This window comes from Heterocephalus glaber, unplaced genomic scaffold, assembly GCF_053883595.1.
Source record: "Heterocephalus glaber isolate CG9 unplaced genomic scaffold, H.glaber_assembly_v1.0 deba00001531, whole genome shotgun sequence".
NCBI classification, from domain to species: Eukaryota; Metazoa; Chordata; class Mammalia; order Rodentia; family Bathyergidae; genus Heterocephalus; species Heterocephalus glaber.
Genome location: NW_028258329.1, coordinates 12954074 through 12976480, shown reverse-complemented (window position 1 = coordinate 12976480; position 22407 = coordinate 12954074). Strand labels below are relative to the sequence as shown.

The following is a 22407-nucleotide window of genomic DNA, read 5'->3' as shown; positions in this document are numbered from 1 at the left end:
CTGCCTGCCAGGTCCTTGAAAATGTTTGCTGATGAATAAACAAAGGTAGATGAGCTCATGAAATACTTTTATCTTAGAGCTGCTTTTTCTCTAATCATGCATGCTAGAGAGGTCCCTTAGCAGGGGAGAACCATGGTAAAAAAAAAACAACAAACAATCCTGTACTACACAAAGCTCAGTTTAACAGAGTACAAGCAAGTCAGTCTTTGACTCTCTATATTGTAGCCATACTGAACCTATTACATTCCTGGCCTGGGTTCAGGCAGCAGGGCTGCAGGTTACAAGGCCTGAGGGAAAGGTCAGGCGCTGGCCTCTCCTGCCTGCTCCTCTTGGCCTTGGACCAGAGCCACGTGGAAGCCCGCGCTGGAGTCCTTCCGCCCCTCTGTGGGCCATTGCAGGGCTCACTTTGAGCAGGTGTTTCCCACGGGGTGAGGGCACTCACTTTCCTGACTTGGACACAGCAGCCCTCTGTGTTGATCCGGCCCTGCAGCGAGGAGTTCAGGACACCAGTTGCACCCAATGTCAGTGTACATGATGCCCCTGCACTTACACTTCCAATGGTAAATTTTGCGTTACCCCTGTTTTATCACAATTAAAATTAGTAAATAGCTGGGTCTGTAATCTCATGGAGATGCCTGTAAGCTCAGCCTTTTGGGAGGCTGAGGCAGGAAGATCATAAATTCCAGTCCTGCCTGAGCAACTTAATGAGACCCTGTCCCCAAACAAAAAGTATAAAATGGGCTGGGGTGTAGCTCAGTGCAAAAGCTCTGGGTTAAATCCCCAGTGCCACAAAATAAACAAATAAATATATATACACATACATATATACATACATACATAGTAAGTAATAAATTTAAAAATCAGTTGACTTGCATTGCAATGGCAGTTTTGTCTCATTTGTATCTTAGCCAATGGAGAGTGCACCATTTTTTCCCCTTGTAGTAAGACCCAGGGCTGGAGCCAGGAAGAGGTGCTGAAATACAGGGCTGGAAGCTGGAAATTAAGGGTCTCAACCGCCCAGGATGGTAGTGATATAGGGGGAATAGATGTAACTCCCAAACCTGCTAGATATCTGAAATGTGAGTTCATATTCTCTAAAAGTGAAGAATGAATTCTAGGAATGATGGAGGCTAGGAGTAGGAAAAAATTTATTGAAAGAAAGCTTCTAAGAGAGACAGAAGGGGGATTGGAAAGTGGGTTGCCCACCCACGCTGCTTTTCGAAGGTGTTTTATATGGCAAAGCCATGAGGTGAGGTGGGTACAAAATGGGACAAAACTATAAGACCCAATGGAAAATTACAAGGTGGGCATGAGGTGGGATAAAACCATGACCAACCAATAAGATTACAAGTACAATCACCCACGTAATATTGATTAAAATGGGGATCAAATGGGAAAACAAGTCACATACAAGGAATTTCCCATTTATAATATCAATCACTGTTATCTCTCTTTAGGGGAAGTAGTACCTTTTTTCTTCTTTATAATGCTACCCAGCAAATGTGTCTTAATTGTTCTCCCTATTGGCTCCTTGAGGGCTGGCACCTTGAGGGCTGGCACCTTGAGTTGGCCCTAACTGCCTACAAGATATCTAATTAACTTACCTATCTATAATAGTAGGAAGGTGATTTCAGCAAAGTCCCTGACTGTCCTCTCCTGGATGAGGTGACAAGGTGACACAGTGGTTTGGGGAACCAAGTGAATCATGCTCAGTCATGGAGCCTTAGCACTCAAGAGAGCAGTATGGGGAATGGGAGGGAATGGTTTGTCTGTACCTGGGAGACCCTGGGCTGCTCTACTTGTCCTAGTGAAATGGCAGCTTGGTCCTGTGTTGGGGCCCAGTACTTGGCTTCCAGCTGAAATGTACTAACACTGCCCCAGAAAACCAAATCCAGGCATGGGGGATTTAGCTCAGTACTGCTGCTGCCTGCCTCACAAGTGCAAGTTCCTGAGTTCAATCACTGGTGCCCCCCCCCCAATCTAACTTTCAACCCATAAACCTCTGCTTTTGACAAGACTACATCAAGCCAATCCATCAATTCCTAGAGATATGTGCTGTCTTGGAAGAAACACTCAGAAGAAAAGTCTTCTGTATTTTTTTATTTTTGGACAGGGTTATTTTCTCATCACTGGGACACAATATTTGACACTCAGAAGTTAAGGAGGAGAGGTTGATTTTGGCTCACAGTTTGTAGAAGTGTCAGTCCTTAGTTGACTGGCTCCAAAGCAAAGTGGCATGGCAGAGAAGAAACAGTCCATAGCAGGGTAGGCAGGAAGCAGAAAGGGATCAAGGGAGGAGGAGAGAGTTAGATCCTTCTAGGCCAAGGCCCCAGTGATCCACCTCCTTCGATCAGGCTTCGACTCTCAACATCACATTTAGCTATAAACACATCAGTGGACTAATTCACTAATAAGTATCACATACCCATGATCCAATCACCTTCCCAACCCCCACCTGTGAGGACATGAGGCTTTGGGGGGACATCTAGATATAAACTATAATAGACAGGGTCTCCCTAAATTGCTAAGATGCCCAGGCTGGGCTCAGACTTGTGATCCTCCAGCCTCAGCCTCCCAGAATGCTGAGATTACAGGCATTGCCACCATGCCTGGCTTCAGAGCAGGAAATTCTAATTTAAGTGTTCATAATTCATCTCTGGCTACAAACATTCTTACTGTGCTACAAATATTAGCATCCCCCTCTCTTTCCTTCCTTTCTTTTGTAACAATTTAAAATACCATCAAATCCTGTGTCACAGGACAGTACATTTCAGCTTTTCATTTCTATAATAAACAACACATTTTCCCCCCTAAGGCCAAGTGTTTCAGTGTGTCATTGTGATCCATGTGATTTCCAGTCCCAAGTGTCCAGGAGTTAAATGCTTTTCACACACGTGTCATCTCTTTCCCAAAGGTGAAATTCAACTTCATGTTACAGCAGCAATTCTGCAAGTGGTGTCCCACACAGCTGCACTGTGGCCCTGATGTGGCCAATAGGTGTCCTCCTAGCAGACTGGGGACATTTGCACTGCTGGCAGCAAAAGGAGGGGAATTTCTGAGTTCAAGAGTCAGGAGTTCAGATCCATCTCTGTCCTCATAGCTGTGTGGCATGTGCTGGGTTCACCTGTAATGGAGTAAACAACCATTTTGGGGGCTGGGGATTTAGCTCAGTGGTTTCAGTGCCTGCCTTGCAACCTGAAGGACCCAAGGTTGATCCCCAGTACCAAAAAACAAAACAAAACAAAAAACCATTTTGGGCTGCACAAAACAAAACAAAAAACCATTTTGGGCTGCACAGAGGAGGAAATCAGGTGGCGCCTGTGACTTGGCACACTCGTGCTCCCCCCCCCGCGCCCGTGTCTCTCATGTGCACCAGGGATTGAACCCAGAGCCTTTGCACTGAGCTACATCCCCAGTCCTTTTTATTTATTTTATTTTATTTATTTATTTTTTTGGTACCGGGGATCAAACTTGGGACCTTGTGCTTGCAAGGCAGGCGCCAGAACCACTGAGCTAAATCCCCGGCCCCCTTTTTATTTTTTGAGACAGAAACTTGCTTAATTGCTATGTTGCCCAGGCTGAGCTGAAAACTGTGATCCCCTGGCCTCAGCCTCCTAGAGTACTAGAATTATAGGTATGTGCCACTTTGCCCAGGTCCTCATTCACTTTTTTTTTTTTGGTACCAGGGATCCAACTCAGGACCTTGCGCTTGTGAGGCAGGCACGGTGCCACTAAATCCCCAGCCCTGCTCATTCATTTTTGTTTTCTATGAAAAGAGAATTTCTTCTGTTTGTTTTGTTTTGTTTTTTTCTTTTGAGTACCAGGGATCGAACTCAGGACCTTGTGCTTGCCAGGCAGGCACAGTGACACTGGGCTAAGTCCCAGCCCCTGGTTTTTTTTTTTTTTTTTTTGGTACCAGGGATCAAACTTGGGTCCTTGGGCTTGCACAGCAGGCGGTGAAACCACTGAGCTAAATCCCTGGCCCCCAGGCCCTGTTTTGTTTTGTTTTTTTAGACAGGGTCTCATTATACAGTTCAGGCTGACCTTGAACTCACTGTGCAGCTGAAGTTGGCCTTGAATTCAGTGATCCTCCTGCCTCAGCCTCGGGAGTGCTGGGATTACAGGTGTGCATCACCACCCCTGGCCTTTTGTTCTTTTTCTTTTCCTTTCTTTTTCCTTCCTCCTCTTTCTTACAAGGGAAGACACTGCCAGGCTGCAGTGAAACAGCACACTGCACCCTTCCCCTCAACAAGATGTTCCTTCTGGATTACTACCTGGGTACTGCTAAATCCCTAAATTGCCCAGGCTGGGCAAACTTGCAATCCTCCTGCCTCAGCCTCCCAGAGTGCTGAGGTTATAGCCAGGCGCCACCATACCCAGCTAGACTAGCTTCTTTCCATTGAGTTTGAGGGATTCCTTCCATTAAGGAGTTGACACCTTTGCTAGCTGGGCCTTCATCTGGTCACTAACAAACCTTACTTACCGCTCCCTGGGGTTCTCGTTGTCACCCTGGACCGGCCTTTTCATCTGCTGGTGCCTACTATTTCACTCAACATCAAGCTAATTGGTTCTGTGAATTTTAGAAATGAAAACAGATCCAAAATTTATCCAAATTTCATTCATTCTCTTTCAAGCTCCCCCAACATTGTACTTCACATCCTACAATAGATGTTGCACCTTCCCAAATAGTCCCGAACGGTTTTGTTTGTTTTTTGCAGTACTGGGGATTGAACTCAGGCCCTCACACTGAGTTACATCTCTAAACCATTTTAAATTTTTTTTATTGTAAGACACAGTTTTGCTAAATTGCCCAAACTGGGTTTGAACTAGTGATCCTGGTGTCTCAGCCTCCCAAAATGCTGGGATTACAGTCATGCATCACCTCACCCAGCTTGAATTGTTTTACATTATGAAAGGCAGTGAATGCGATTTCTCAAAATCTGAATTTGCTAGCAGAGAGCAAACAAATACAAAAAACAAAAGCTGCATTTTCGAAACTTCACTTGGTGAAAGTCACTTCCTCTTGGCATTTTGCCAACTAATTTCTTTAGTAGGAAATGACATTCTGAAAGCAAACAGCTACCAGTTGGAGAGGAGGGGCCAGGGAAGGGACTCAGTAGACTAAAACAGGTTCTAGTTGAACTGAGCATGCTGTGGTCATGCTCATTAGGCACAGAAGAATGTCCACTGGTTGTGGACATTAATCACATCGGCAAAAGACCTTCGAAGCTACATGTAGACCAGGGTTTGACCGAACATGAACCTAACCCGAATCCTGATTTCCCCCCGGGCTAATGTTTGCCCTGTGTCACATTCCCAGGGCACTTGGTCTTCTTTTCCGTCCTTTGTGCTTTGATGAACACTTGTCTGTATGCAGCCGTCTCCTGTATTTCCTTCAGGAAACACACCGTGACACGTCCACAGTCCTCACCGACAAGTGCAGGCCCGGCCACAGGTTTTCTGCAGCTGGTCCCTCGGCTACACACATGCGATGCTCCAAAAAGCTGGACAGCAGCGAATTGCATTCTGGGATTTAGGAACGCGTTACACGTGCAGTGGACCACATGGTTATCGGAGAGTTTCGGGTATGATAGGGTGTAGGGTCAAAGTGGTTCAGTGCCTGGAGCTAATCATGGGAGAACAAGGCCGGGCTGAAAGGAGGGCTGGAAGAATTAGGGACCAGGCTGCCACCAAATCAGAGGAAAAGCCAGATGTGGTGGCACAGACTTATGATCCTAGCACTCGGGAGGCTGAGGCAGGAGGACTGCCATGAGTTCAAGGCCAGCCTGGGCTACATGGCCAGACCCTATCTCAAAACAAACAAACAAACAAGGCATAAAAATCAAAGGAAGAGGAGAGAGCCAGAGGCGAGTATCTGGGCAACTGCCCAGAATTGGAGGCTGAGGGATGGGAGTCTTGTCACCGTGGAGATGGAGACGAGCCCCTGGGTGGCCGCTGCCATGTGGGTTACAGGCAAGGACTGGCTGCGTCCCCAGCACTGTGGTGGGTGAGGGGATTGAAGTGTTTCAGGGACTTGTCTGGGGAGAAATAAATTTGGATTGGATTCCCTCTTGGCCTACAAAATTCGATAGGTCAATCCTCCTGGTCCCAGAGACCCTATCTTGAGAATAAGGAGTTGCAATTGCCTTGCCTAGGAAATGAGGAATCTGAGGCCCGGAGCATCTAGGTCCCTCACTTGCACAATGCCTGGTCATTATCTGTTAAAATAATTGTATGGACCCTGGTCTGGTGGTGCACGCCTGTAATCCCACCACTCTGGGAGGCTGAGGCAGGAGGATCACATGTTCAAGTCCAGCCTGGGTAATTTAGCAAGTTATCCAGCCACTGTCATAAAAAAAAATACAGAGGACTGGGGCTGTAACTCTGTGTGAAGGCTCTGCGTTCAGTCCCCAGTAATGGAAAAAAAATGGTATCACCTAGTGATGCCAAGGCCATCGAAGTTTGTGCAGGGACGGTATGATATCTGAATAATGATGAAATGCCTCGTGACGCATTTTCAGAACTTATCGCTGCCATGAAATCATGCACGACTGTCCTATGTTACAGTGACCCTACGAGACTAATAGAGCATGGAACACCTATTGCTTTTTTTTCATAAAGAAAAAGGTTTTGGAAACTGATTCAGCTTCTCATTTTTAAGTACGTGATTTTTGGGGGGTGAGGAGGGCTGAGACAGAGTTGGAAATGTAGTTCAGGCTCCCTCCAATTTGCAGTGACCCTCCTGCCTCAGCATCCTGAGCCTTGGTATCCCAGGAGTGCATCAGCACACTAGGGTGTGTTTTTTGCTTAGCAAGAACATAAACAGAAGTTCTTTGATATTTATAAAAACACTAGTAGGTTTCTCACTGAGAGAATGTGACATATACATTATTTCCATTTATCTGTTTACCAAGTGAAAGTGACAAGATTGCCCACAGAAATACTGACAATTGCTGATTTGGAATCACAATCTAGTGTTACTCAGGAGTGTTGGGGATAGTTTCTGTCAAAGAAATGGTAATCTAATGTTCAAATTTCTCCCCAATCTACCCTCAGGCTAAAGGACATTTGTTTAGTTTTTATTGTCCCACTAAGAGCCATTTTTGTTTGTAGTATTAGTGCTCACCAGAGCTTGCAGGGCTGGGGCGAGGCTCCTGAAAAGACTGCACATGCTCTGCATCAGATTTAATGCCGGACACGGAAACCCACGAGACTCGCCTACAACAGCCGTCCAGGGTCAAAAGTAGAAGCGAGCCAAAGATCGTCCAGGCGCTACAGATCCCAGGGGTCCAGCCAAAGGCCGGGAGTCCGCAGCAATGTCCCGTAACGAGTCTGCATCAGGAGGCCGAAGGATCCGTGACAGAAGACAGAGGGGCCTGTGCCGGAGGTCGAAGGGTCAGCTCTAGAAGTCAGTCTGCGGCAGCCGAAAGGTCAGTGCTGGAAGCTGAGGAATCTGCACCGAAAGCCAGGAGACAAAGCCCAAGGCAGGCGAAAAGCAGAGCTTCCGGAAGGGAACAGCCAAAGCGCCTACAAGGGAAGTCAGCTGAAAGCCTTCCCGCCCTTCTCCTTTTGTACCATTTGGACAACAATCCTCCTAAAAGTGGGTCTTCCCGCCCAGAACCACGCTGACTCAAGTCAGCCAGGCGTTCCCACTCACGTTGACAATTAATCAATTAACCACCACATTTGTTTTTTGAGACAAGGTCTCACTATGTAGTTCAGGCTGGCCTTGAACTTTCTCTGGGGCCCATTCTGGGCTCAAACTCATGGTGCTCTTCCTGCCTCAGCCTCCCAAATGTTGGTATTACAGGAGTGCACCACTGACCTGGTTTATTTTAATATACTGAAAGAATAATTGTCTTCCCATATGTTCAACATCACCAAAGCAGTTGCCCACAAAGACTTTTATTTCCTCCTAGATCTCTGGATAGGAAACACTTTATTTATTTTTTATTTTTATTTTATTTTATTTATTTATTTTTTTGGTACCAGGGATCGAACTCAGGTCCTTTCGCTTGCACAGCAGGCGGCGAAAACACTGAGCTAAATCCCCAGCCCAGGAAACACTTTAAATGTTGTTACTGCAGAGTAATAGAAATGATAACTAATTAAAAGGAAGAGTAAGATGAGGCAAGCAGAGGTTGAAGTAGAAAAGTGAACACTTAAATCTAGTTTGGGAGCTTTATTTGCTTTTAACGGAGCAAATGGGTAATCATAGTCAATCCTATGTATAGTATAGAAAGGCTTAACCCAAAGGCAATCTGAACCTTCCAAGCTATGGTGGAATTTTCAGTCTATTCTGTAGTCTTCGAAAATCCAGGGCAAGAATTGTGACTGCCTCGAACACCTGGTTAGGTTCCAGGACATCACTTCAACTTGGGAGTTTATCATCTTGAAGTAAAATAGCACTACCGACAACCTCACAGAAAGAGAACAAGGGAAACTATTTGTGGAACAATTTCAAAGATGATGCATAATTTAAAATTATTACCCAGTGAGATAAACTGCATGCTGCTTTTAGTGAATTTTTTATAAAAAGTTTCCATTACAAACATTTTCTTCACATAATATTTGCATTTCAAACCCAAGATAATCTTAGTAGTTATCACTAAAGATGACTGCTAATGTTAAAATATTTAGATGGTAAGAAAAATTTGCTAAATGTAATACATGCCTGGACAGGAATGGCCACAGTAAACAAGTCTTTAGCTTCAAAAGCATCCAAAATTATAGCTGGGTGTGGGGGTGCACACCTGTAATTGGGCGGCTGAGGCAGGAGGATGGCCACAATTCCAGGCCAGCCTGAACTACATAGTGAGACCCTGTCTTGGAAGGAAAAGAAGAAAAAAGCACCCAAAGGTCTAGACTATGTGCTCTGGAAAAGAAGGAAGCAGAGAAGAATAAGGGATGATTCAAGGACTTTACAGACTGACAATTATAATTGCTGGGTAAGGCAGATGGGAAAAATAAAATATAGTCACCAGGGCTGGGGATTTAGCTCAGTGGTTCCTCCACCTGCCTCGCAAGTGCAAGGTCCGAGTTCAATCCCCAGTACCAAAAATAAATAAATAAATAGCCACCAAAATCCACAGGAAGGATCCATTCATTCCACCCAGGAAAGGAAGGGGTCCGGGAGTCATGGCTGAAGAAGTAATAGCTTCTTCATACACCGAAATGTGAAAAATAACAACGAGAACAACAGGCTTCCAGAAATCAGAAAAACGTCCAGGATCAGGGGTCAAAGACCAGTGGGGCGTGGAGTCCAGCTTGCTCTGTCAGACCCAGCTCTCAGCTCCCTGCCAGCCTTAGGCCCGCTGGCAGAGAGATAGGGGGGAGGCTGGGGTGGACGCGAGGTGGCCAGGGCACCTTGTCATGAAGCGCACCCGACACTAAGCTGAGTCCCCTGGAAGTGACGGGTTTGGCAAGAGGAGTGGGTGGGTCTGGATTCTGCTCCGGGAAGGTGAGGTGGGCGGGGACACTGGACAGGCTGCTGGGGACAACACCAGAGCCGGGGACCACAGCTGGCTTTGTGATCTGTGCCCCTGGGAAGATGGCCAGGGCTGGCTCATCTCTAACGGCGTCGCCTTGATGTGTTTAGCTGCTGTGACAACATACTGGGCGACTCACACACACAAGAGTTTATTTCTCATACTGCAAGAGGCTGGGAAGGCTAAGATTAAGGACACATTCAAACCACAGCAGATGTGTTTTCTGAAAACACAGTAGTTGTAAAGCTCTCAGTAGCTGTTGAGGTATATATGGAGTTGTTTTGTTTTATGTGGGTTGTTTTTTTTTTTTTTGGTACTGGGGATCGAAACTCGGGACCTTCTGCTTTCGAGGCAAGCGGCAAAACCACTGAACTAAATTCCCAGCCCCTCAGGCTGATCTTGAACTCACTGTGTAGCCCAGGCTGGCCTCAGACTCCCAGCGATCCTCCTGCCTCAGCCTCCAGAGTACAGGGATTACAAGTGTGCAACACCAGGCATGGTTGTATATGGAATTTTAGGAGTGAAATAATGGAAATACTAATACACTTTGGGGAAAGGAAAATTTAACAAGCTATTTACTACAGAATTTCTCAGAGCCTTTACTCAGTTAATATGTATGGTGAACATCCCTTGCATATACCAGTGTTCAAGGAATCCACTTTTCTGGACCATCTGTAGGGGCTGGTGTCTTATAACCTAGGTTCATAGAGGTTATTTATTCATGGGGTTTCTAAAGTCCCATCTTTGCTGTGGAGTTGACTATAACATGGAGTGACATATATCAGCCCACAGGGTCTACATGTCTGGGCCTTTGGACTGAACTATATCCCTACCTGCGGCTTTTAAAATTCTGAGACAGGATCTTATTAAATTGCCCAGATAGGACAAGAGTTGGTGATCCTTCTGCCTCAGTCTCCCAGAGCGCTAGGATTACAGCATGTGCCACCACGCCTGGCTTGTCTGTTATTTATCTATGTCTACATGTAGTAACCTTATCTATCTATGCATGGTTTCAAAATGTTACTAACCATAATACTTGCATAGTTTAAGATTATTACTTTGTAATTACCATCTCTGTTTATATATACCATCCCACTAGGTTTATACATTCAAAATATTATGTTTTAATATCTTGAGTAGCTGGGGTTTTAGGTGCACACCACTGAACCCAGCTCACCTGTGTGTACTGTGGGTCACGAGTGGCCAATCCTCAGGTGTCCAAGTCCCCTGTGGGTCCCTTAGTCATTCTGTATGGAATGACGATGAGAAAGGAGGGCTAAAGGTTCTTGGAAGCAGCTTCTTTCCTCTGCTTTTCTTGAAATAATTGTTGGGAGTAAAGTTAGCTGTGATAAAGCAATTCTTTTTTCCATTATCATTCATTTGAACAAATGGGCTACATAGGAACATTTGTCGAGGAAGTGTGAAGACTGCAGCAGGGAACATTTCCAGAAGTGCCTGGCTGGCTGGGGCTCTGATTCTCCCTAGGGCTGTGGCTTCCATGCCCCGGGGTCTCCTGGCCAGCCCCTGCTCGGAGCCCCGCCCACCGGAACCGGAAGACCCTGGGATCCTGTGGTCTCTTTTTCATGGTTTTCAATACAATCTAAGGTAGCTGCCTGGTGCCATCGAAGTTATATACAATGTTTTCTGATCTCCAAGACCTGCAAGTTATGTAATCATTTCCTTGTTTTATCAGTTCTGTATATTTTAAGTGCTGTTAGACTCAGTATGATAGTTTATCCTGTCAAAAGCAATACAAGCTGGGGATTTAGCTCAGTAGTGCCGCCGTCTGCCTCGTAAGCTCAAGGTCCTGAGTTCGATCCCTGGTACCAAGAAAAAGAAAAAAAAAAGCAATATGAGTTATTTATTATGTAGAGTTTTGTGGGGTTTTTTTAGTTTAATTTAGTTTTTTGTTTTTGGTTATGCAGCTGTGGCTTGAACCTAGGACCTTTCCACTGAGCTACATCCTTAGCTCTTTGTCTTTGTTTTTTTACTTTGAGACAGAGTCTCTTTAAATTACCCAGGCTGGGCTCAAAATTGCCCATCCTCTTGCCTCAGCCTCCCAGTGTGCTGGGATTACAGGCCTGTGCTCTCACACTTAGATTTTGTTTGTTTATTTGTTTAAGACAGTCTTGATATGTAGTTCAAGCTGGATTTGAACTCACTATGTACCCCAGGGTGGCCTGGAACTTACTGGCACCCTCCTGCCTCAGCCTCCCGACTGCTAGATCTTTTTTTTTTTTTTTGGTACTGGGGATCGAACTCGGGACCTTGTGCTTGTGAGGCAGGCAGCAGAACCACTGAGCTAAATCCCCTGCCTAAATATTTTTTTAAAATTAGAAGTTTATTAGCTAATTTGAGGATCATTACACGGTACCTATTTTCTTTATTCTTTATATATATTTTTTTTCTTCTTTATATTTTGGGCATTTCCCTTTCACTGGTAAGTAAAAAAGAAAAGGAAAAAATAGCAAAACAAGCAGGGTGCCACTGTACATGCTTGTAATCTCAGCTACTTGGGGGGCTGAGGCAGGAGGATCACAGGTTCAAAGGCAGCCTCGGCAGTATGCCATGACACTGTCTTGAATAAAAAGGGCTTGGAATGTCGCTCACTGGCAGAGTGCCTTGAGTTTAACCCCTACTACCACACACGCGCGCGCATACACACAGGCACGCGACAAACCAATGTGACAGCTACTGCCCTGGTCAGCATCGCAGGTGAAAGCTCTTGCAGGCAGAGATGAGGAGGCATTTGGGGGACTTGCTCGCGAGACATGGGGGACACGATGGACACTCGCGCAGGGAGCTTGGACCTCTGTCGGGCAGGAGGTACCCCCTCTGCCCATCGCCGAGGTGTAGCAGGTCCCGACCAGAGCGAGGACTGCAGCCTGGCACTGCCCGGAGCCGTGCCCTGCTCCCGGTGCCCCCTCAGTCCCCAGGGCTTCGTCCTGCTCTTCCGTCCCTGGGCCCCGCGGCACCCTTAGCACGGAGCCTCAGTGCAGGCGTCTGTCCCGTTCTGCTTCGAGTTAGCCACGGCCGCTTCCCTGATGCCAGTGTTGCCGCCCTCGTGGGCAGCAGATTCTCTACTCTCGCTGCTCCCCCGCTGCGTGGACTCCGGGACTCGGTCTCCTGCCTAGGTCTCTGCAGTAGCTGGGACAGCAGCCCACGGCCCTGCTCCTGAACAGTGGGGGGGGGGGGCGGGGGGGCGGTGCCTCCGCACCCTGGGAAGGACCCCAAAGAAACTGGTGGAATGCCTGCCCTCAGCGTGCTCACAGCCTGAGAAGATAAACATGATAGCTTCCTAAATAAATAAGGAGAAAGGACTAAAATTAAGAGCAATGTAAACCTATGGTATTTTCTTTAAAAATAAGAATGACAGTAGTAACTAGTGAGACAGAAAACAAACAACAGAGGAAATTGACAGAGTTAAAGGGAGATCCCTGCAAAGGTCCAAGTCCTGTTTCCCCTGCTAGCTGGACCAGACCAACAGTGAGAAGATGTAAATGAAAGGTGAGATGGGTTTCGGTTCGGACCCTGAAGATATCAAAACATTACAGGTGCAGCTTCGGAAGTGGCCAGCGTGTCTCCAGTGGGAGGGGATGGTTTCTCCAGAACGAAAACAGCCGGACGGACAGGTGCCCAGGGGTCAGAGCAGCTGAGGTCACTGCAGAATTGTGACTGAGTGTGATGGTGGGTGGGACACGTGCAAACAGATGTGTGCAAAGGCTTCCAGCTGGCCTGCTCCTCTGCACAGTGGGCGGGGTGTGCAGGGGCCAAGAAGGTGGGCGGGCCGTCTGTGTTTTAGAGGAGGGACGGACTGCTACAGGCTCTTTGGACCCTAATAAGAGCTGCTGGGGTGGTGGTGCAATCCTGTGATCCCATACTCTGGAAGGCTGAGGCAGGAGGATGGAAAATTTCAGCCCAGCCTGGGCAACTTCCTGATTTAGTGAGGCCCTGTCTCAAAATAAAAACAAATACAGTGGACCCTCGAGTTACGATTGGCCTGACATATGAACGACTTGGGTTACAACTGGAATTTTAGTTTTAACTTATGACCAAAGTCTTGAGTTACTACCTGAATGCCACCTGGCCACTTGTGCTTCCAGATGGTCTCAGATACAGATTGAACCCTTAAAGAGCTCTGGAGGGAACCTGACAACATCCTTTCCAGTGTGGGGTTAACTGAGAAATCCTGGTCAGTGTCTCTGTGAGCTGAGGTCGGCCTGTACACAGGAGAGAGACTCTGAAGGCTGTGTAGAGGAGCCTGAGCCTTCAACTGACCAGCGTGAGTTACAATCAGGCCTGCAAACGAATGAAGTTCATAAGTCAAATGTCCACTCTAAAGGGTTGGAGATGTAGCCCAGAACTGCCAAGAAGAAGAGGGAGGGGGAGGGGGAGGGGGAAGAACACATTGTAATTTGCAGATTTTTTTCATTTTCTCATGGATAACACACCTGCTTAACAAGCAAGAACAAAACCCAAAAATCTTGGATACAAGAATACCCACACAGGAGAGTTGCAAAAAATTACATTAAGTTATACAGATACATGAAATTTGAAACTTTGATAAAAAACCCCTTGGTCATTTTAAGTAAAGCAAACAAGCAAAAAATAGATCTCCTTCAATAGTTTATCTCCTCTGATTTTAATTGTTATGACAAAAGAAAATACCTAAAATAAGTAGTAAGAATAACAGTGATTCTTTCTTTCTTTCCCACGAATGATGGAGCCTATCCACTGAGGTATATCCTCAGAACAGCCCTTTAAAGTTCTTTTTTAAATTTTGAGATAGGGCCTCACTAGGCCCATAAGTTACCCAGGCTGGGGTTGAACTTGCAGTCCTCCTGCCTCAGCCTGCAATAGTATTGTGATTACAGGTGTGGCCCACATAACACTATTTTTGATGAAATACTACTGAAATCTCACAAATAAATTATCTAATTGCATGAGAAAAAAAAATAAATGCTACAAATTAATGCTAAGAGAGTCCTTAATGACTAGTCCACAGTACTGGGGATCAAACTTGGGACCTTGAGCTTGCAAGGCAGGAGGCAGAACCACAGAGCTAAATCCCTGGCCCAGCACAATGGTGTTTTAAAATGTCTTTACCTTGCATCCCCAAAGTGTTGTCCCCTTATTACCTCTTTTGATCCTTAGGGGGCCCAGGTCTTGAAGCTTCATGATAAAGCTGATGAGGTCAGAACCATAGTCTTTGGGTTTGTAGCATGTTTTTTCTGATTCTTCATGTACTGGCAGGGCTAGGGTTAGGATAAGGCAAGAGAGGTGCTTGACACAGGGACATTTAACACATATCGAAAAACTCGGTAATCAAGACATATTATGTGTGTACCACTGGGGGACACCCCCAGCCCCAAAACAAATAAGAATTTAATGTAATTTTATTTATTTATTTTTGTGGTACTGGGAATTGAACCCAGGGCTTTGTGCATGCTAGACAAGCACTCTATTACTAAACTACAGCCCAGCCCCAATCATAATATTTTTAACAGTTAAGAAGGGAGGAGGAAAAAAAGTTAAAACATTTTTTAGCTGGGTGTGGTGGCACATGCCTATAATCTCAGCACTCCGGGTGGCTGGGGCAGGAGGATCACTGGGAGTTTGATGCCATCCTGAGCATCAAGGCCAGCCCGGACTACATAGTGAGAATTTGTATCAAAAAAACTAAAAAAAAGTTCAAGTTACTGTCAAAATATCCCTGATAAACAAAATACCAAAAATTTAAATAGGGAGTAGTGGTTCCTTGTTTCAAGACCCTGCATTGGGGCGGGATGTAGCTCAGTCAGAAAGCATTCGCTTACCACACACAAGGCCCTGGGTTCCATGCCCAGTAACCCCCCCCATAAAACACACAAATCTGCAGTATTGTGCAGTCTTTTCTTTCTTTTTAATGAATCATAAACTTTATTTCAAAATGTAAACATCACTAAACATGCATACATGTTAAAACAATAAAATTTACAATTTCGTTAAATTTTTCTTTTTGCATAGGACATCATTACAATATAGACTCTATGCCTTACAAAATACATACAAAGTTTTCTTTCAGCAAGCCAAGGCCAGATTGGGAACTGTACAACTGTAATACTTCACTGCAGGGATCCAGGGAAGATGAAATGTGGCCATTGGAAGTATGGTGGGGAGCTGGTTAAAAAGAAAAGAAAGAAGTTCCTACAGCAAAGGAAAACGTGAACTTGATGGAAATGGTCTTGGACCCTAGGATTCTGCCTTGGGATTTTGGCCAAGGATTCCAGAGAAGCTCCACTAATGGTTTTGGATGCGAAGGGCTTGCCTGGGTATAACAAACACAACCACAACTGCAAACCCCCAGAGCTGCACAATGTGCAGTCTTTTCTAAGCAGCTCTTAGGCCCCTCATCCCGGAGGGTGGGCGCATGGGGGCTGCAGGGCGGGGGGGGGACTCTGCTGTCTCCCCTTCCTTTCTTCGCAGCGCCTGCACCTGAATCACCACTGCACCCAGAGAGCGGAAGAGCGGAAGTAAAGTTCCCAGCAGCTGCCATTGCTTTCTCCGTTGTCTTCTGAGATTTTCAGGGCAGGCGGCCGCAGGCAGGGACCTGGAAGGACGAAACCTGCTGTGTCAGGATGACCCACGTTGCGGCCACCTTCACACCTGAGACCTCTGCTTTGCCAGCCAGGCTGGTGGAGTCACGCCCCGGATGCTGACTGGCGTCTGCCCCCCTCCAAGCCTAAACTATGAGCCCCTAGCGTCTCCAGCTGCGAGCCTGTCTGGCTGGGGAAGGCAATGGCAGAAGATGGACAGCAACAAGCACGGTGTAGATGTCAGGAAAGCCCCGCGCTGAGAGATCAAAAAGCAACTGGTCAGCATTAGCGCAAGAGCAAGGTCAGGGCGGAGAGAGACACTCAGGACAGGCGGTGATATTTTTAGAGGAGGACGGGACAGCCTGGTCTCAGGGATTGTGCAAGGCCGAACACGCCCTGAGCCGGAAGTCTTTGAACCAACAGATAGAGTACAGCCACATTCTAGTTCATCTTAGTAGCGTGTGCATTGTAATAAAACCTGAGGTATCCTTGGAAACTCCTTCCACGGGCTATTTTCAGAGAGACCGGCCGGCGGGATGGGACAGAGGTGGGAAGGGATTCTCTGTTTACCCTTGTGTACCTTCTTGCAAATTTTGAACCTGGCACCATTTAAAAAACTAAAAACTGAAACAAAAGCAAAGAGCAAAATACCCGTGTGCTAAAAAGACAATAAACTGGAATAAATGTTTTCAGACCACAATCTTCACAGGATGGTCCAGCAGAAAAGAAACAAACCCTTACGGAATTTCTTTAGAAACAAGCTTTTTGGGGCTGGGGATTTAGCTCAGTGGTTCCGGCGCCCGCCGCACAAGCGCAAGGTCCCCAGTTCGATCTCCGGTACCAAAAGCAAAACAAAACACCAAGCTTTTTGAGGTACAGCTGGCACACAGTAAGTTACGTGCACTTAAAGTGTACAAGTTAGCTGGGTGTCATGATCACAGCACTTGGAAGGCTAAGGCAGGAGGATCACCATCAGTTTGAGGTCAACCTGGGCTACAGAACAGGACCCTGTCTCAAAAAACCAATAGATAGATAGATAGATAGGAAATAAAAATAAGGCGTACAATGTGGTAAGTTTCACACACTTAGAGTTCTGAGAAACCATCACACAGACAAGGTAATGAACACATTTGTCACCCTAGATAGTGTCCTCAGGTCTCTGGAATCTCCCCCTCCCTCCTTTCTCTTCCACCCCTCACCCTCATGCAGCCCAAGCACAGATCTACATTTTATTTGCGTTTTTAAAAATTTATATAAATGGAGTGATTTAGGATTTTTTGTTCCCCCACAGAACTGGGGATGGAACCCAGGGCATGCTGAGCTACTTCCCCAGCCCTTTTTACCTTTTATTTTTATCTTTTTGGTATGGGGGGAATCGAACTTGGGACCTTCTGCTTTCAAGGCAGGCATCAGAACCACTTAGCTAAATCCCTGGCCCTTTACTTTAAAAAATTTTTTAAAATTATTTTTTAAATTTTTTTTGTTTCCAGGGATCAAACTCAGGTCCTTGCGCTTACACAGCAGGCGGCGAAACCACTGAGCTAAATCCCGAGCCCCTGGATGTACTCTTTTATCTAGTTTCTTTTACTCAGCAAAATTTCTTCTTGAGGCTCACCCATGCTCCATGTATCAATAGCTTGTTCCTTTTTACTGTTGCATAGTATTTCATTTTATAGATATGCCACTTGGGTACACACTGAGGAGAAGGATCATAAGGTAAGTAAGTTTAAACAAACAAACAAAAATCCAACTTTTTTTTTTGAGACAGGATCTCCCTATGTAGTTCAGGGTGGCCTTTAACTTGCTGTGTAGCCCAGGCTGGCTTCAAAATGATGGTGATACTCCTGGCTCAGCCTTCCAAGTGCCAGGATTACAGGCCTGTACCACCAATCCTGGCTCCAACTTTTTCAAAGTGGCTACATTATTTTATATTTTTTCCACCAAAGTGTGAGACTTCCAGTTGTTCCATGTCCTTCCTCACCAACACTTGGGGTGGTCTTTCTAATTTTCAGCTTTTCTACCATGTAAACGTAGTCTTCCTTAATGACTCATAGGAGTAAGCACTTTTTCATGTGTTTGCTTACTATTTACTTACCTTCTTTGGTGATCTGTCTCTTCAATTTTTTTTTTTTTTTTTTTTGCTACTGGGGATCAAACTCAGGACCTTGCACTTGCAAGGTAGGCAGTGGAACCACTGAGCTAAATTCTCAGGCCTCTTCAAATTTTTTGAACATTTAAAAAAATAGTGTGTTTATTTTTGTTGAATGTTGAAGGTTTAAAAATTTTTTTATTTTATTTTATTTTATTTATTTTATTTTATTTTTTGGTACCAGGGATTGAACTCAGGACCTTGCCCTTGCAAGGCAGGCGCTGGAACCACTGAGCTAAATCCCCAGCCCATAAATATTTTTATTTTAATGGAATACAAGTAGATATTAATTAAGAAAATATAAAAACACTTCTATGGGAAAATAATTTTTGGTAACAAATATAGAGAATAACAATGATAAATACACTTATTATGATTTTAAAAGAATATGAAGGCTTTTTTTATATATTCGGGATACAAAGTAAATCAGATGCATGATTTGCAAATATGTGTCCCAGTCTGTGGTTTATTTTTTCTTTTTTTTTTTTTTTTTAATTTTTAAATTTTTTTTTTGTGCCAGGGATCGAACTTGGGTCCTTGCACTTGCACAGCAGGCTGCAAAACCACTGAGCTAAATCCCTGGTCCTCTTTTCATTTTTTAAAAGTTTTTATTTTTTACTTTTTTTTGAGACAGAGTCTCACTACATATTCTAGGTTGTCCTTGAATTCACTGTGTAGCCCGAGCTGGCCTTGAATTCACAGCAATATTCCTGCCTCAGTCTCCTGAATGCTGGAATTATAGTCATGTGCTACCACACCTATCTTCTTAACAGTTTTAATTTAATTTAATTTAATTTTATTTTATTTTTGAGGCAGGGTCTTGCTATGTAGTTCAGGCTGGACTTGCACTCACTATGTAGCCCAGGCCGGCCTACAACTCATGGTGATCCTCCCACCTCAGCCTCCTGAGTGCTGGAATTACAGATGTGTGCCACCATGTCCAGCTTCACAGTTTTAAAGAAGAGATATTTTACATTTTTATCAATCTATCAATTTTTAAAAAATGCTTCATGTTCCCTCTGGTACTGTGCCCTGGTAACTCTAGGAGCCTTGCCCTCCCCGGGCTGGCACTCTGTCCTCTCCGTGGGGGAGGTCCTGGATTTTGCAGTTTTCCCCTGCAGCCTTGAGGCCAGGCCATCCCCACTAAGAAGGCGGATCGCCTTTGTCTCCTGGGTCCCGAGAATCACCGAGTTTGCTGCCTGCTGTCTACCCTTACAAACCTGTTTCTTGTATTTTGTGTGTCTTAGGCGTGGTACATTTGGTTCCTGGTCCTGTATTTTGGAGCTGAGTACCATCAGGCTTTCCTCAGTAGAGGGAAAGAGCATTTTGGTAAAGTTGTGCTAGTGGAATGGTTTCCCCTCAAAATGGACATCTGAGTTCAGTTGAGAAAAATGGTCCCCTGCTGGAAACATCTGCATATGGTGGGTGGGGTTGTCTACGCACCCCTCAAGATGTTAGAAATGTGTCCTGTGCATTTTTCTAAGAGTAACTAAAGATTTCTTTAGTCTCACACTGGGCAGGTGGCATATGCCTGGAATAAAACAAGTCTGAGGAAGGTATAAAGTGCACACATAAACACATATTTGTGTATCTTTATATATATAATACACTCACAGATCATATACATGTATATAGATAGAGATATATATTCCTGGCAGGCATGGTGGCACACACCTATAATCCCAGCACCCAAGAGGCTGAGGCAGGAGGATCACCACTCATTCTTGGCCAGCCTGGGCCTTCCAATGAGTTCATGGTCAGCCTGAACTACACAGTGAGACCTTGTCTCAAAAAACCAAATGAAACCAAACCAAACCAAAAACAAAAACAACTGAACAAAAAAGAATCTGTAACGTGTTATGTGCACATACCAACTCCCCTCAATGAATGTAATCATTATGTACTGCAAAAATGTACTAATAAAATTTAAATATTAACAAAAAGAAAAGAAATAAACTGTTAACTGTATCTGAAGCTCCTGGGGACTCTTTTTTTTTTTTTTGGCACCGGGGATTGAACTAGGGTCCTTGCGCCCAAACCCCTGAGCTAAATCCCCAGCCTCTCTCCTGGGGGCTCTTAAGTTTTCAGATCACTCACCAGAGGTTACTCGCTTTCCTCAGCTTTAGTTAATCATTCCTTGCTTTTCTTTATAAAGTTTAAAAAGTCATGCACACAGGTACCCCTGAACAATACTCACTTAAATGTGAACAACTGAGTGGCTGGCGCACCCCTTGGGGTGACAGCACAGTACTGTCACAGATAGAGAGGCTCCCAAGAGGAGACAAACAGAACAGCCTGCAGGTTGCAGCCCGGATCCGCTCCTGGAGATTCTCCAGGCCTCTCCCGGGCAGTGTCCGGCCGCAACCCTGGGAACGTGCAGTGCAGCAGCCGTAGGGCATAGGGCGCTGGCAGGACGATGGCAGGAGGGTGACGTCGGGTGGGTGGCAGGAAGGTGGTCGTGGAGCATGGGGCTCTATTTTTATTTGCTTCTGTGGTCAGTGAGGACTAGAGCACAGCAGAAAACCCCTGCGGGAAGAAATAAGACTTCTAAGGGGACACACGCAGCAACACGGGTAGGGGGAGAGATTATAGCACCACATGGTCCAAGATAGGTTATGGGCGGATTAGAATCTGGTAAGTTCACTTGGATGCTTGGTCCCCAGGTGAGCAGAAGGAACAACAGGAGGGCACAGCGGGTGGCAACGGTTCTCAGCAGGTCCACCCATTGGGTGAAGCTGTGCCAGTGTGACTGGTGGGCACAGCCGCCTCGCAGGACCTTCTGCACCATCCTCTGGGATTCTGCTTGTCTCCTTTCTGCACTGCCTCTCCTCTTTCTTCTTTCGCTTGAGTCCCTTTTTCCTTGTTTAGTCCTTCATGGTATCCTTCCTGCAGTAGCTTCTCTAGAAAGCATGCATGGGAGGTAACTTTTGTGAGATCTGGCATGAAAACTATCTCCATTCTATCCTGTACTTACTAGATAATTTAGCTAGGTATAAAAAATTCTGCTGAAAATCACATTCCTGCCTTTTATTTTTATTTTTTGAGATAAAGTTTCACTTATATAGTTCAGATTGGCCTTGAACACACTGTGTAGCTCATGCTGGACTCAAACTCATGGCAATCCTCTTGCCTCAGCCTCCTGAGTGGTGGGATTATAGGCATGCGCCATTGTGCTTGGGATCTCTTGGTGTTTTAAGGGATTACTTCTCTATCTTCTTGACTGCAATGGTGGTGTTGATGAGTCTGAGTCATTTTCATTTGGTTTTGTGTATATGACTTTTCTTTTTCTCTTGAAGCTTATAGAATCAACAGAATTTTTTGTCATCTGTGTCCTGGAATTTCACAATGGTGGGCTTTGGTGTACTTGCTAACCTTTTTAACTGATCTGGCTTTTCCACCTAGAAACCATATCCCTCAATCATAGGAAAAACTTCTTGATTTATTTGAGATTCTTTTTATTGATTATTTTTCTTTTTCTTTTTTTCTAGAAGTCTGTTTTTCAGATGTTGAGCCTTCATGCTTTGTCTTTCAATTTTCTCTCCTACTATCTGTATTTTTTGCTTAATCTTCTATGAGTTTTCTCCACCTTTATCATTTCCCCTATTGAGTTTCCATTTCTGTAATATTTTTTATTTCCAGGAGCTATTTTTGGTTTTTTAAAGTATTTCTTTTCATCATATAATTCTTTTTTTTTTTGGTACTGGGGATCAAACTCAGGACCTTGAGCTTGTGAGGCAGGCAACAGAACCACTGAGCTAAATCCCCGGCCCCATCATATAATTCTTTTTTGTTTGTTTTGTTTTTTGGTTTTTTTTAGATCGAACTCAGGTCCTTGTGCTTTCAAGGCAGGTGGCATAACCACTGAGCTAAATCCCTGGCCCCTGTTTTTTTTTTTTTTTTTTTTTTGAAACAGGGTCTCACTATCTAGTTCCTGCTGGCCTTGAACTTACTACAGAGCTCAGGCTGGCCTTGAACTCAGGGCAGTCCTCCTACCTCAGCCTCTCGAGTGCTGGGATTACAGGCATGTACCACCACGCCTGGCATCATCACATCATTTTCTTGATCCATGAATACAACATCATTTCTTTTCCTTTTGAAAATTCTGATAATTTTTTGTAGCTTTTTTCCCTTTATGGTCTGCTTTTCCTACAAGCTAGCTTTTTCTTTTTTTTTTGCTTGCATTGGTCCTTGTCTT

General features: G+C 45.1%; 1 long non-coding RNA gene across 1 annotated transcript; it reads right to left on the bottom strand.

Annotated features, from left to right (window-relative positions):
* Nucleotides 1–2081: 2081 nt before the first annotated feature.
* On the bottom strand, nucleotides 2082–7865 carry LOC106010001 (uncharacterized). The gene is made up of 3 exons (XR_001183960.3): nucleotides 7127–7865; nucleotides 4484–4570; nucleotides 2082–3124 (listed from the first exon to the last, which is right to left on the bottom strand). It is a non-coding gene; the product is annotated as an uncharacterized LOC106010001 (long non-coding RNA).
* Nucleotides 7866–22407: the final 14542 nt, after the last annotated feature.